This window comes from Bos mutus, chromosome 7 (assembly GCF_027580195.1).
Source record: "Bos mutus isolate GX-2022 chromosome 7, NWIPB_WYAK_1.1, whole genome shotgun sequence".
NCBI lineage: Eukaryota > Metazoa > Chordata > Mammalia > Artiodactyla > Bovidae > Bos > Bos mutus.
In genome coordinates, this window is record NC_091623.1 from 56,288,534 (window position 1) to 56,303,215 (window position 14,682).

General features: G+C 47.9%; 1 protein-coding gene across 3 annotated transcripts in view; it reads left to right on the top strand.

Moving 5' to 3' along the window:
* The window catches only part of ARHGEF18 (Rho/Rac guanine nucleotide exchange factor 18), a 100,599-nt gene that overhangs the window by 46,523 nt on the left and 39,394 nt on the right, over window positions 1–14,682 (top strand). The window contains exon 1 of one of the 3 annotated variants that reach the window (XM_070373713.1): window positions 120–266. The exons of the other annotated variants lie outside the window; for them this stretch is intronic. The gene's annotated coding sequence lies outside the window, so the exon portion shown is untranslated. Of the gene's footprint in view, window positions 1–119; window positions 267–14,682 lie in introns of those variants that run through there. 3 annotated transcript variants of the gene reach the window in all.

The window sequence follows — 14,682 nt, forward strand, 5'->3', positions numbered from 1 at the left end:
GAGCTAAAGACCCCTGCCTGCATCACCAGGATGAGCCTTAATGTCCCAGGTTCGTGCGACCCACCGACCCTCGAGCCACGCCCCCTTCCGGGTCCACACCCTCTGATCCGCCCTTGGGGGCGAGGCCGCGCGTGCGCATCTCACCCCGTGGCTTCCCGCTTCCGGCTCCGAGCCGAGGGCAGCCGTGGACCCCGGGAGGCCGGGCGGCAGCAGCGGCGGGGAAGCTAACGGAGCTGCGGGCGGCGAGTGACCTGCGGCGGACTGAGGTGAGGGCGGCGGGGCAGGTCTGAGGAGAACGAGGCTCGGGAGGAGGCCTCGGGCCCCATGAAGGCGTCGTCGGTTCCCGCGGGTGGCCTCGGGCGCAGGACCCCCGAGGCTGCCTCGGCTTCGGGGCCGGCCCCCGTGGGCTCGTCCAAACTGGTGGGTGGATCCTGCAGTGCAGGCTGTCCCTTCCGTGCATGCAGGCTCTGTTTGGAGAAGGCACAGTTCAGACGATGCCCGCCGGCTCCGGCCGAGCCCCAGCCCTTGGGCAGTGCAACCTCCCTGGTTCAACAGGGAGAGGACTCGGCGTCCGGGATCTGGAGCTCCCGGGGCAGGACCTGAGATGTGGTGATAACTCAGCACTGGGGGACTTGAAGCCCCCGAGCATCGCTCACTCCGTGGAGCCCACGTCCTCCTGCCAGTTGATCGTTAGGGTCACAAAATCATAGGAAGTGTGTGTGCTTTGGGTCTTTAGTTCTCCCTCCAGTTTCTTTCTTGTGGGAGAATTTAGATGGTGCGGTGCAGGAATCAGAGGCCCTTGGTCCTTGCATGGTTTATTGTAGCTGTCTTCTCCTCCTCTCTTCTACCTGGTTCTCTGTTGAGATCGAAGTGGTAGAAGAGATGGCTGGCCCAGGGGATCAAAAGCGTTGGCGAAGTTTTACCTCGGAAATGAAGAACACAACTTTTCTTCCTTTTGTCTCCGATTGGGGGAGAGTGGAACTCCAGCCAGGATCGTAGACGGGCAGGTCTCTTCTTGTTGACTAGAGAAAGTTCAGGACAGGTGAACAGCCCTATGGCCAAGGGCGATGTGGGGATGGTTTTGCAGGTATCCGGGTGAATGATTAATTCTGGAGTTGTATGGAGAAGTGTCAAGAGCACAGGCTTAAGTGTCAAATCACATCTGGGTTCTTCTGGTCCCAGTTTCCACCACTTAAGTCACAGTCTCCCCATCTTTAAAGCCAGAATGAGGATCAGTTGTGGATTTGATGAGGTAATACATGTAAGGTGGGAAGCACAGCCCCTGGCATATGGTGAATGCTCAATAAATGTTATATATTCTGTGCATGTGGTATGCCCCCAGGTCTGTATTTTAATTTTTTATTTTTACTGAAATATAGTTGATTACAATGTTGTTTTACTTTCAAGTGTACAGCAGAGTGATTCAGTGATACATATATATATTTGTTGTTGGTTAGTCACTAAGTTGTGTCCGACTCTGTGACCCTATGGACTGTAGCCTACCAGGCTCCTCTGTCCATAGGATTTCCCAGGCAAGAATACTGGAGTGGGTTGCCGTTTCCTTCTCAAGGGGATCTTCTCAACCCAGGGATCAAATGTGCATCTCCTGCATTTCAGGCAGATTCTTCACTGCTAAGCTACCGGGGATTCCATATATACAAATATATTCCCATATATGTATATTCCTATATGTATATATACACACATATATACATTCTTTTTCATACTCTCTTCTGTTATAGTTTTTTACACGATAGTTCCCTGTGCTATACAGTAGATCCTTGCTGTTTACCTGTTTTATATATAAACAGGTAAACAACAGGTGTGTGTATGTTAATCCCAAATTCTTAATTTATCTTCCTGCCATCCCCTTTGGTAACCCTAAGTTTGTTTTCTATGTCTGTGAGTCTATTTCTGTTTTGTAGTTACATTCATTCGTATCATTTCTTTAGATTCCACCTGTAAATGATACCATATGATATTTGTCTTTCTCTGACTGACTTCATTTAATACTCTAGGTCCATCCATATTGCTGCAAATGGCATTATTTCTTTTTTCTTTTTTTTTTAAATCTCAGGCCCATATTTTTCAGTCGACATTCCGAGTAATAAAGAGTCTGGAGAATGTGAGCATCTCAGTTGTTGTTTGGACTGGGTTGCAATTTACGTTTTATCAGTAGTTTGCTAGTTCTGTGGGTCAAGCCCTTCTAAGGGGGTGGAAGAAGCTGTGCTAAAACGAGTAAGAGGGCTTCCCCGGCGGTGCAGTGTCTAGGGCTCTGTACTTCCATTGCAGGGCAAGGGTTTGGTCCCTGGTCAGGGAACTAAAATCTTGCATGCAGCACAGCTCAGCCCCAAAATAAAGGAGTGGGGTAGTTTTTTTAATTCTGGTCAGTGTAACTTGTTTGCATTGTGTATCGCTTACTTCCCGCTTCAGTGGCTTGAAGGAGAGAAAGGAGATTCTTTGAATCTCTTTTCTTTCTCTTTTTTTCTTCAGTCGAGGTAAGAACGCCCCCACGTTGAAAGCGTGGTAGCACGTACATTGTTCCTGGTGGAAACCTTGGTATACTTTTCATTGTCACACAGTAGCGATTACAGCCAGTTGCCCTTGTCACCAGCGCACCCCCACCCCACCCCCGGCCTAGGGCTGTGGTCACCAGCTGTGCCTCCCTGGCTGTTTACCTTCCACGTGCTTAGCATATTTCTGATCCTCGTGTCAAGGTCTCCTTCATTTTTCTTCACTCGTCCTGGGTCCTGTTTCCATTTCCGCAAATTCCACCCATGACTTTTTAAACATTTTCCTCTAGGCTCTCTTAAGTCATTTTAAGCCCAGAGGCTTTGTTAGGTCCAGCTAGTCACTGTTTCTTCATTATTTGTGACTTAAACTTTACTTTTCCCCTGAAAGTGGTGAAGAGCTGCTCTTGGTTTGTAAACCCTCTCTCCAGGTGCAAAGCAATTCCCTGCACAGCTCCTGAGCGGCCACTAGGAATTTTTCTGGAGGAGAAATGTGGCTGACGGGGGAGGGGCAGTCTGATTCAAATAATGTCCTCCAGGAGGCCTCAGTGAAAGGACCCCTGCAGCTACGCTTTTTTTGAGTGTGCGATTAAAATTGCCTTGGGTGTAAGCAGTAAAATTGCCTTGGGCGTAAACGGTAAAATTGCCTTGGGTGTAAGCGGTAAAGAATCCACCTGCAATGCCAGAGACACAGGAGACTCAGGTTCAGTCCCTGGACAAGGAAACGACAACCTACTCCAGTATTCTTGCCTGGAAAATCCCATGGAGAGAGGAGGCTGGTGGGCTGCAATCCATACGGTTGCAAAGAGAGCCACAGCTAAACACAGAGGTAAGCAGGCTAACTAAATTCAACTGGTATGCTGCTTCTCTGCTTTGGTTCTTAAGTAGATTCATAGTTGCCATTGAGATTAAAGTTGCACTTGTGGGGAGGGAGGAGGGAGGAGGGTTCAGGATGGGAAACACATGTATACCTGTGGCGGATTCATTTCAATATTTGGCCAAACCAATACAATATTGTAAAGTTTAAAAATAAAATAAAATTAAAAAAAAAAACCAAAAAGAATCTAAAAAAAAAAGTTGCAGTTGGTTTTGTTCAAAGTATCACCATATCTTGAGAAAATTATTCTAAAGATTTTAAGGAAGGGGCTATATATTTAACATATTGCAGGTGGTTACATTCTGAATGCATGTCAGTTTTTTTTAACTGGCATATAATCGCTTTACAATGTTGCGTTAGTTTCTGCTGCACAACAATGGTGAATCAGCCATGCTGTTGCTGCTGCTAAGTCGCTTCAGTCGTGTCCGAATCTGTGCGACCCCAGACACGGCAGCCCACCAGGCTCTGCTGTCCCTGGGATTCTCCAGGCAAGAACACTGGAGTGGGTTGCCATTTCCTTCTCCAATGCATGAAAGTGAAAAGTGAAAGTGAAGTTGCTCAGTTGTGTCCGACTCTTAGCGACCCCATGGACTGTAGCCCACCAGGTTCCTCCGTCCATGGGATTTTCCAGGCAAGAGTACTGGAGTGGGGTGCCGTTGCCTTCTCCTGTATACATATACCTCCTCCCTCTTGAGTCTCCCTCCCACGCCCCCATCCCACGGAGCGCGGGGCTGAGCCCCCTGTGCTATACAGCAGTTCCCACTAGCTATCTGTTTTACACATGGTAGTGCATATATGGTTTCCCTGGTGGTTCAGCGGTAAAGAATCCACCTGCCAGTGCAGGAGATGCAAGCTCGATCCCTGAATTAGAAGATCCTCTGGAGGAGGAAATGGTGTAAATGTCAATGCAAGTGTCTCTAGTCGTCCACCCTCTCCTTACCACCACCACCACCACCACCACCACCACCTCATGTCCACAAGTCTCTTCTCTACATCTGTAAATGCATGTCACTTTAAAAGAAAAAAAAAAAAGCTTCATTAAAACATAATTCACATACCATAAAATTCACCCTTTTAAAGGGTGCCTTTCTGTGGGTTTTAGAACATTCACAAGCTCACACAACTGTCACCACTGTCAACCGCCGGGACATTTTATCAGCTGGTCATTCCTACAGATGGGTTTCAGGAGGAGAGAAAGGCCATAGTAAGAGGGTCTAAGTGGGTGCCCCCTCCATCACAGTGTGGGGTGCAGGGACGGCAGGACCCCATCAGACTGCTTGGCTGGAATCCATTGTGATCCCATGAGGACAATTTGTTGTTCAGTCACTCGGTTGTGTCTGACTCTTTGCAACCCCGAAGACTGCAGCACACCAGGACAGTTACACTGTTCATGGATGACTCTGATTTGCTGAGATTAATTTTCAGAGGGAAATTGAATTTAGAAGAATAACTTGTGAAGTCATCCACAGTAGGGTTAGTGTACTCCTCCGTCCCCTCATAAGAGTGAAATGGGCAGTAACTGACCAGATACAATGGGGAGCATCCCTGGGCATCATGGCAGTAAGGGAGTCAGCTCTGGGTCATCTGGGAGTCAGTTCTCATCATGCCAGGACATGGGAGTGATGGCAGATCCTTGTGACCCTTTGCATCATCCCCTCAGGGGCTCTCTGTCTAAGAACTGAAAGAGAAACAGGAAGATGGAAAGATGGAGACCCTCAGACACTGCTGGTAGGACTGTAGAACAGGGCAGCAACTGTGAAAACAGTCTGGCAGTGCCTCTAAAGGTCAGACATTAGATTTACCATAAGATCCAGCAGTTCCACCCCTAGGTATGTGCCAAAGAGAAAAGAAAGCCTCCTGCTGCTAAGTCGCTTCAGTCGTGTCCGACTCTGTGAGACCCCATAGACGGCAGCCCACCAGGCTCCCCTGTCCCTGGGATTCTCCAGGCAAGAACACTGGAGTGGGTTTCCATTTCCTTCTCCAATGCATGAAAGTAAAAAGTGAAAGTGAAGTTGCTCAGTCGTGTCGGACTCTTAGCGACCCCATGGACTGCAGCCCACCAGGCTCTTCCGTCCATGGGATTCTCCAGGCAAGAGTACTGGAGTGGGGTGCCAAAGCCTAGGTCTACACAAAAATTGGCACAAAAACATCACAGGAGCATTGTTCACAACAGCCAAAGAGTAGAAACAATCTCAATGTCCATCAGCTGATGAATGGATAAAGAAAACGTGGGCCAGGAAGTTCCCTGTGGCCTCAGGATTCCAGGCTTTCACTGTTGTGACTCCAGTTTAGTCCCTGGTCAGGGAACTGAGACCTCGCAAGCCATGCAGTGTGGCCAAAAAAAAAAAGGAAGAATGGGTGAAAGAAAATGTGGGCCATCCATGCGGTGGACTGTTCTTCAGCAGTGCAAAGGAATGAAGCATTGACACACTCTACAACTTGGCTGAGTCTCAAAACTGTGTGAAAGCTCAGTGAAAGAAGCCAGTCCCCAAAGGCCACATAGGGTCTGATTCCATTTACACAGAATATCCAGAACAGGCAAATTCATGGAGACACCAGAAAAGTAGATTAGTGGTTGCCTGGGGTGGGGAGAGGGGGAAATGGTGAGTGACAGCTAAGGGGTCCAGGCTTCCTTTTGAGGGTAAGGAAAATGTTCTGAAACTGACACACAACTCTGAATAAACTGAAAGCCATCGGACTGTACACTTGAAAAGGATGACTTACGTAGTATTTTAATTCCATTTCAAGAAAGCTGTTGAGGGGCTTCCCCGGTGGCTCAGTGGTAAAGAATCCACCTGCAATGCAGGAGACCCGGATTCAATCTCTGGGTCAAGAAGATCCCCTGCAGAAGGAAATGGCAACTTGCTTCAGTATTCTTGCCTGGGAAATCCCATGGAGAGAAGAGCCTGGTGGGCTACAGCCCATAGGGTCACAAAGAGTTGGATGTGATTTAGCGACTAAACGAGAAAGTAGATTATAGACTCAGGTCCCTGCCACGTGGGAGACAGTTAGGGTCCTCAGTGCTGTCCGTTAGGACAGGCCAGTTGAGGCAGAGACTTGGGGTCACAGTGTCACCCTGGCTGTGTCCCAGGCGGGAGAGTCCTCTGTGGAGGGGTGGTGGCCAGGCCAGGCCTCAGCGGCTGTGAGCAGAGGGAGAATGGTGTACAGAGGCTCAGAGTCAGGAAATGATGTGCCATCCATCGTATCTTATAGGCCAGGGTGGACCCAATGGCGGCCTCCATCCTCGGGTGGCGGAACAGGAAAGGGGGGAGTCTGGAGACAGGGTGGCCTGAGAGGTGATGATCCGTTGAACCCAAACAAACAAGGACTGTAGAAAGAGGACAGAGTTCAGGTCGCTTCACAGGTAGATGAGTGAGGGCTTTGTCGGTGGTAGTGTGGGAGAGAGGGTGACGGAGGTGACCAGATGGATGCTGGGCCCCAACGTCATCAGCTAGGAGAACGCTTCCCTACACAGCCTGCAGCTCCCAGGAGCCTACCCTCACTGGTCTGGCTAGTTGGAGCTCTCTCCAAGTTTGTCTTGCTTTGGAGATTGGGGAAGACTGTGCCCTCCCGTCAGATCAAGGCTCTCTTCTCGCCTCCCCACCTCCACCCCATCCCAGGGTCTTTCAGAGGTCTAGAACATTGAAAAGTATTCATCTGTAGACCACCAGGGACCCTGAAGTTGTAGCTCTTTGGGATGGAAGGGGAGCGGGGCAGAAGGGTAACCCATGGCACTCGCAATCTTTAGTTGGGGCATGTGGAATCAAGTTCCCCAACCAGGGATGGAACCCCTGCCCCCTGCATGGGGAGCGAGGAGTCTTAGCCAGCTGGACCCTCAGGAAAGTCCCACGGTGTCTATTTAGAAAGCAGGCGCTGCCTGCTAGGGGTTAGGGGGAGAGGCGGGGAGGGGAGAGTTGGAGAATCCAGCAGCAAAGTGATGTGAAAACCTTCAAAAATGAAATCTGACAGCAGAACAGCAACCTGACTCGTGTGCTTATGTAACCAGCCTCAGAAGCCTGATGCCCTTCAGCCGGCTGATTTCCCATCCTTGCTTTTCCAGGCTTTTCTGGCCATTTCCAGCAGGCATCAGCTAACACACACACACACCAAGGTGTTATTCATGGAGAGTTGTGGTTCTAGAGATCAAGGAGACATCTACTTCTCTTTTCTGTTCTGGAACTATAGCGGACCTCTCCCACCCCATTGATCCTGTGGAAATATGGCCCAAAGATGCCCATGTCCTAACCCCCAAGAACTTTGAATAGATGACCTACCGTGGCCAAAAGGAATTTTGCAGGTGTGAGTTAGTTAAGGATCTGGAGGTGGGGAGATAATCCTTGGTTATCTAGATGGCTCCAGTGTCGTCACTAGGGTCTTTATGCAAGGGAGGCGGGAGGGTCTGGGTCAGAGAAGGTGATGCTATGACCAAAGCAGAGGTCAGAGACAGGTTAGAAGATGCTAGCTTTAGGACTTCCCTGTGGTCCAGTAGTTAAGAATCTGCCTGCTGATTCAGGGATCATGGGTTCAGTCCCTGGTCCAGGAAGATTCCACATGCTTCAATGCAACTAAGCCTCAGAGCTCTAGAGCCTATGCTCTGCAACAAAAGGAACCACCACAGTGAGAAGCCCGCATACCCCAACTAGAGAGTAGCCCCAACTCACTGCAAATGGAGAAAGCCTGTGCACAGCAGTGAACACCCGTGTAGCCAAAAATAAATAAATAAACATGTATAAAAAATTTTTCAAAAGAAGATGCTGGCTTTGAAGATGGAGGAAGGGGCCACGAACCACGGGAAGCAGGCAGCCTCTAGAAGCTGAAAGAGGTCAGGAAACATTCTACCCTGGAGCCTCTGGAAGGATCGCAACCCTGCTGTTTCAGACTTCAGACCTCCAGAACCAAAAGAGAATAGATTTGTGTTGTTCTCAGCCATTGTTTGTGGTAGATTGACACAAACAAAATAGCAAAATTGCACACCTGGTTTCCCATGCGGCTCAGCAGTAAAGAATCCACCTGCCAATGCAGGAGACGCGAGTTCGATCCCTGAGTCAGGAAGGTCCCTTGGAGGAGGACAGGGCAACCTACTCCAGTATTGTTGCCTGGAGAATCCCATGGGCAGAGGAGCCTGGCGGGCTACAGTCCGTGGGATTGCAAAGAGTCAGACAAAACTAAAGTGACTGAGCGCACAGCACACCTGGTTTTCCTCTTGTCTGACTCGGGAGCCCCCGGCTCACAGCCCTGCCCTGCCTCACTTTCCCTTCTCACTGCAGGCCTTTGTCAGGAGGCCACTGTCACTCCTCCTTTGCTGGCCTGCCTCGAGGCCCCTTCTCTGCACACAGGACCATGAGCACCTGGACACAAAGATGACAGCAGGGCACTCGGGTCTGCTTCTGTCCTGTTGGGGAGGCTACCTGAACTCTCTAATCCTTGGTTTCCTGTCCATCGCATTACAAACATACCACTCCTTGCTTCCTAGGGCTGTTATTGCTAGTGGAGCGCTCCCACAGCGTCTGGGTGTGTTTGTTCATTCGCTCACTCGGTCATTCATTCATTCAGCAGATTATTTATTATCCGGTACCTGCTGTGAACCAGGTCCTAGAATTGCAACAGTGAATGCAACTTTGCTCTTTGTGTTTTTAACTTTAAAGAATCACGTCTTTCAAAATGAATAAATGGATAGTTTTTTCCTTAAATGAAGTGCAACCACAGTGGTCTCCTCCAGAAATCCAAGGAACAGTTATTTTAAGTCCCACCTGGTAAATCAGTGCTTCCAAATCTGTCACCAGGTTCCCCCTTCCACCCCAGCCCCGCTGATGATCAGGAAGCTAAAACCTTCCTTGGGGTGTTTTTCCTTCTTCTAGAATGTTCCCAGAGCTTCAATCAAAGGGGAAGACTTCCCCATCTACTGGGGTGAGCTCTGCCATTCACAGGCTCAACCATTCTGCTGCTCCTTTTTTTAATTGGGGTATTATAATTCATGGGGCTTCCCTCGAGGCTCAGACAGTAAAGAATCTGCCCGCAATGAGGGAGACCTAGGTTCAATCCCTGGGTTGGGAAGAGCCCCTGGAGAAGGGAATGGTTCCTCCTCCAGTATTCTTGCCTGGAAAATTCATATACCATAATATTCACCCTTTTAAAACATATGAGTCAGTGGTTTGTAATATAGTCACAGTGTTGTGCAATCATACCCACTGTCTTAATTCCAGAACATTCTCATCATCCACAATGGAAATCTCGTACCCATTAGCCATCACTCCCCTTTTCCCCATCCCCAGGCACAAATCTACTTCCCATCTCTATGTACTTGCCTATTCTGGACATTTCCTATCAATGAAATCACAACAGGCAGCCTTTTGCATCTGATTTATTTTACTTAATGTGACGTTTTCAGGCTTCATCCACGTTGTCACCTGGATCTAGCTGTGTTTTGTTTTGTTTTAAATAAGTATTTATTTTGGCCGCACTGGGTCTTAGTTGAGGCATGCGAACTGTTGCAGCATGCAGGATCTAGTTCGCAAACCAGGGACCAGACCCAGGCCGCCTGCGTTGGGAGTGTGGAGTCTTAGCCACTGGACCACCAGGGAAGTCCCTATATATTCTTTTCCACTTTCTTTTCCCTGATGGTTTGTCCCCAGCTATTGAATGTAGTTCCCCGTGCTGTGCAATAGGGCCTTGTTAATCCTTTCTTCCGCCTCCGTCTTCACGTGGCCTCCTCCTCTGGTGCCTGTCTCCATATCTGTGTGTCTCTCCGCGTCCAAATATCCCTCTTCTTTCCCTTATAAAGACACCATCATTTGGATCTCGGGCCCACCCTAAATCCGGGATGATCTCATCTTGAGATCCTTGACTTGATTATGTCTGCAGAGACCCCATGTCCAAATAAGGCCACCTTCTGGGGTTCCGGGTGGACATGAAACTGGGGGGGATTTTATGCCACCCACCGCAGGAGCTCTGTATTTCCAGTGACTTGTAAATGAGAACAGGCTTACAGGAGTTGCTAGTACTTAATCCGTACATTCTTTAGAACACATCGTAACTTCCAGGTATTTTAAAATTAAGGGTTGGACTCGAGCTCGCTCTCAGGAGCCCAGTTTAAGTGAGGAGAGGAAAGAGATTGACCTTAAGGAGAACTAGTTCCTTGCTTGGGAAGCGTCTAAATCTGAATCCTCTGTGGGTATAATTTGCTGTAAAGTATAAATTGGTGCCTAATACATTACAGTGGGTCAAAATGTTTGGCTATTTGCCTGTCCTCTGCATAATCTGCTCCTTCTCCATGTGTTCAGATACCACCCTCTTAAATACAAAAGTCTTGTTGCCTTAGAGAGGGAAAAAAAGTTCTGTCTGCCCAGCCCTCCACCTAGCTTACATAAGCACATGAAAAGTGTTTTCTCCCTGACCTTGAGACATGAGATATATTAAAATGTATTCAAGCTCACAGCGTTGCAGTACTAAAAGGAATACTAATGAAGGTTTTGCAAGGTTCTGGAATTTTCCAAATGTAGGAGCCAGTTAGAACCAGCATTCTCAGGACAGTGGGGATCTTGAGATGGTCAGAAACCCACCCCTCATACCTGTTTGCTGCCAACATGAGCCGTTTCAGGGCTCTGGAATTCAGTAATGACTCCACACAGCTAAACCACTTCCCTGCTTCCTTTATTCCATTCCCTGTGTGTGTCAGGAATTAAAAAGGGGAGTATCACATGAGCCCTTCTGGGTGCATGTTGATTGCAGGGAATAGGCCCTCCTTTCCAAAACAAACCAATTAGATACAGTAGACCAGGGCTCAGCATTCTTTTTCTATAAAAAGCCCAGGAGTAAATACAGCCTCTGCAGGCCACAGAGCCTTGGTCACAGCTGCCCTACCTGCTAAAGCAGTCCCAGACAACAAGTGGGCGTGGCCTGGGTGCCGATAAAACTTTATTGACTAAAACCGGTCGCTGGCCCAAGGGCCAGAGTCTGCCACCACCTGATTTTACAACAGACTCCTGATTTTTCCTGTTCTCTTTCTAGGCCCATGATTCTGATCCTGTAAATACGGTGAGGGACACACCTACAGAGGGGACAGGAGTTCCTGGCAGGTGTGTGTGCACTGGGAACTCCCCATGAAAGGTCTTCTTGCTAAGCCTCCCCAACCTCTGACACCATTTCAGTTCTCTTCACAGACGTGCAGTGCCCTTGAATAATTTCCCAGGCCATTGCAAGCAAGGTTCAGTTTTGTTTTTCCTTTTAGCGTTGTAGGTTTGTGTTTTTCTTTCCTGCCTTCCTCCTTGAACAGAATGGTTTTTATCTACTGAAAGAGAAACCCACTGACCTGCGTCAAGTGTTTGATTTCCCCTGCCCTCCTCACAGCCACCTCTGCTGACGTTTGCTCTTTATTTCCCGCATTGAAGGTTTGAAAAATAATACTATTACATAATCAGGCCAGTTGGGGTTTTCTGCAAGATTTCAGATGCGTCGTAGCTACACCTGAATTAATCTTTTCAAAATCACTTTGTTTTCATTAAAATGTTTTTATCACGTCATTCTGATTTCTGGACAGTCAGTTGAATTTGCATAATTGTTTACAACATGCCAATGAGGAAAGCCTGCCGACTTGCTAGCGGGGCCTCAGCGGTGGAATGGTTTTGCTGGGGCCCCTACAGTCCTGCCTCTGGCCTTGCCCTCAGAGGGATGAAATAACTTATCCACAAAGTGCATGCTTTTTTTAAGGTCTGAATTCCTTGTGAATGAGGCTGAAGGTGCCTCTTTGCCTAATACCAGAAAGTGGTGGGAAATGGAGCGAAGGGAAGCGGATAAGCTCTGGGACATGCCTGAGCTGTGCAGGGGCGTCCTCCTCCCGTCCTTCCCAGCCATGTTCGTATCGAAGCATCACGATCACACCTTTGTCCTCCCGACCCGATTTGCCCTTTCATCCTCATGTCGGAAGGCTGTTCGCCCTGGTGGTCGGTGTTATCATTTAGGAGTGATTCTTAGTAGTTTACTCTTTTTTTTTTAGCACTATAGAATATTTTTTAGTTGAAGTGTTCATTTACAATAGTTCATTTACAATATCATGTTACAATATCATGTTAGTTTAGAGCAAAGTGATTCAGTCATGTGTGTGTGTGTGTGCGTGTGTGTTCTTTTTCAGATTCTTTTCTATTATGAGTTATTACAAGATATTGAGTATAGTTCCCTGTGCTATATAGTAGATCCTTATTGAGTACTCTTGCCTGGAAAATCCCATGGACGGAGGAGCCTGATAGGCTGCAGTCCGTGGGGTCACTAGGAGTTGGGCACAACTGAGCGACTTCACTTTCACTTTTCACTTTCATGCACTGGAGAGGGAAATGGCAACCCACTCCAGTATTCTTGCCTGGAGAATCCCAGGGACAGAGGAGCCTACTGGGCTGCCGTCTATGGGGTTGCACAGAGTCGGACACTACTGAAGCAACTTAGCAGCAGCAGTGTGTATGTGTTAATCCCAAACTCCTAATTCATCTCTCCTACCTGGCACTCTCCCTTTTGGTAACCATGTTTGTTTTCTATGTCTGTGAGTCTGTTTCTGTTTTGTGAATAAGGTCATTTGTATCATTTTTTAAGATTCCAGATATAAGTGATGTCCCATGATGTTTGTTTCTCTCTGTTTGACTTTCTTCACTTAGTATGATCATCTCTAGGGCCATCCGTGTTGCTCTAAATGGCATTATTTCATTCTTTTTTATGGCTGAGTAATATTTCATTGTGTGGGTGGGTGGGTGGGTGTGTACGTCTTCTTAAGCCAGTCACCTGTTGATGACTTGGGTTGCTTCCATGTCTTGTCTGTTATAAATAGTGCTGCTATGAACATAAGGCTGCATTGTGTCTTTTCAAATTAAACTTTTCTCCTGATATGTACCCAGGAGTGGGATTGCTGGATCACATGGTAGTTACTAGTTTACTCTTGGTAAAAAGTTCCAGAGACACCCTTCCTCCCCCTCCCTACCCACTGCCTCCCCTTCCCCTCCATGCAGTGGGTAAACTTGTTCATCAGAATGACTCAAAACACTAAACATAGCAGTTTTGTTTCCTTATTTCCCTGAACCACCCTTGTCAAATGGTAAGGGAGCTCTGAGGAGCGACCACTAAAAGTGGGCAGCAGGGACCTTCCGGGCCACTTTTAGAGCCCTGAGCAATTCCCTGGGTGTCGGAATCAGTTTCTTGAGGAAGCTCTCAGGGCCCTGTCCATCATGCAAGATAGCTGTCAGTAGAGAGGAAAGACGCCCAGGATGTCAGGTTTGTGGGAGGAAGCTGAAATCCACGATGGCCGAGCTGCAGCCTCACTCTGAAGGGCAAGGCCCCTCTAGCTCTAGTCGTGCCTTTTTTTTCTTAGGAAACATTCTAACTGGTTTTAAGTGTAGATTCACATCGCTACACCACCATCCCCACCATCTATCTCCTGGACTTTCTTATCTTCCCAGACCCTGTCCCCATGAAACACTGGCTCCCCAGCCTGTGTTACCCACCATTCTACTTTGTGTCTCTGAGAATCTGCCTACACTCAGCCCCTCGTATATGTAAAATCATGCAGTATTTGTCCTTTTGTGACTGGCTTGTTTCACAGAGCATGATGTCCCCGGGGCTCATCCAGCTTGTAACAGGCATGAGAATTTCCTTCGTTTTTAAGGCTGGGTACTGTTCCATCTTATGGATATATCTCATTTTGTTTATCCATTTATCTGTTCACGGACCCTTGGGTTGCTTCCACCTCCTGGCTGTTGTGAATCACGATGCTATGCACATGGGTGTGCAGATACCTGTTGGAGTCCCTGCTGTCAGTTCTCTTGGGTCCATACCCAGAAGTGGAATTGTTGGACCGCATGGTAATTCGTTTGACTTCTTGAGGAACTGCCAAACTTTCCCAAAGCAGCCGCACCGTTTTACATTTCCACCAGCAACGTAGGAGGATTCCAGTTTCTCTGCATCCTCCCCTACCCTTGTCATTTTACATCATCCCATGCTAGTGGGTGTGAAGTGGCATTTCATCGTGGTTTTGATTTGCATTTTCCTAACAATAGGGATGTTGAACTGCTTTTCACAGGCTTATTGGCTACTTCTCGATATCTTTTTTTTTTTTTTTAAGTATGTATTTATTTGGCTGCGCTGGGTTGCAGCATGCAGGCTCTTTTACCTGTGGCATGCAGGATTTTAGTTATAGCATGCGGAGTCTTTTAGTTGCACCATTTCTGTATGTTCTTTGGAGAAATATGTATTCACACCCTTTGCCCGTTTTTGAATCAGTCGTTCGGTTTTTCATTGTTGGATCGTAAGGCTTCTCTA